This window comes from Vombatus ursinus, unplaced genomic scaffold (genome assembly GCF_900497805.2).
Source record: "Vombatus ursinus unplaced genomic scaffold, bare-nosed wombat genome assembly UNPS02014820.1, whole genome shotgun sequence".
In the NCBI taxonomy this organism is placed as follows: domain Eukaryota; kingdom Metazoa; phylum Chordata; class Mammalia; order Diprotodontia; family Vombatidae; genus Vombatus; species Vombatus ursinus.
Window position 1 is genome coordinate 3,524,750 of NW_020954598.1, and position 1,512 is coordinate 3,526,261.

The following is a 1,512-nucleotide window of genomic DNA, read 5'->3' on the forward strand; positions in this document are numbered from 1 at the left end:
AAATTCTGAGTGGCGGTCAAATGAGACAAAGATAATTGGGAGATGTTCTCCCAAGATTGGGTCCAGTCCATGTAAGCCTAGGGCTGGGGGGCAGTTAGCCATGGGTTATATCTGTAATGCACATGTAGTATTTATAACTGAACTCTTCCCCCCCCCCAAAAAAACCTCCCCTCTTCCTAACCTCCCTATTACTGTTGAGGATACTCCCATCCTCCTAGTCAGGCTCACAATGTAGGTGTCATTCTCAATTTTCCCCTCTTTTTTATCTACACCCCTCTCCCATCAATACATTGCTACATCATGCTGATTCTACATCAGCAACAAATCATGTATATGTCCCATTCCTCTGACATTTATCCTACCCTGATACAGACCCTCATCATGTCACATCTGTACTATTGAAATAGCCTTCTGGTTGGTCTCTGTGTCCCCAAATCTCTTCCCACTCTAGCTTATCCTCTACTCCACTACCAAAGTGATCTTCCTAAAGTACAGGTCTTACTCTATTATAACACTATTCAATAAACTCTAGTTACTTCTTGAAGATCAAATGGAAATCCTCAGTTTGGTTTTAAAAATGCTTCATAATCGACTTCTTTTTCCTTTCTAGTCTTCTTATACTTTGTTCCCCTCCAAGTACTCTAGAATCCAGTAACACTGACCTTGTGGTTATTCTTTGAACATTACTCCTGACTGGGGATTGTCACTGGCATCTCCCATGCCTGGAATTCTCTCCTTCCTCATGTTTGCCTCCTGGCTTCTTTCAAGTCTCAGCTAAAATCCCACCTTCTCAAAGAAACCTTTCTTAGTACCCCTTTATTCTAATGCTTTTCCTCTGTGGATTATCTCCAATTTATCCTGTATCTATCTTATTTGTACATAATCATTTACTGTTGTCTCTCCCAGTGAGCTCTTTGAGACCAGAGGTTGGTTTTTGCCTTTCTTTGTGTGCCCCAAACTTAAACATATTGCCTGGCATATAGGACATGTTTAATAAATGCATGTTTATTTGCTTTGTTTATTGTTGCGTTTTGATAGCAAATTAGAATTGTAGTATCAAACAGTCACAAAACAAATCATTATAGTCTAACACCCTCATTTTATAGATGGAGAAACTGATGCTAAGAGAGGGGACATGACTTGCCCAGGGTCTTACTGTATACTGCCTTGATTTTTCTTTTTTTAATGGTATGTCTTTGCATATTACCCAGTACTTCCCCTGCATGTGTCATCTCCACAACTAGATTATAAAGTCCTAGAAAAATCACAATTGATGCTTATTTCTTATTTTAAGATTTGCAAAGCTGCTATACATCTGGTATCTCATTTGATTGTCATTATAACCCAGTAAGGTACCACATACTACAAGATTTGGTATTCCTATTTTACAGAAGAGAAAACTGGGGCTCAGAGAGTTTAAGTGATTTGCCTGTGGTCACACAGCTAGTAAGTGTCAGAGGTGAGATTTGATCCCAGGTCCTATTGTCTCTAACTCCAACATTCTATCCATTA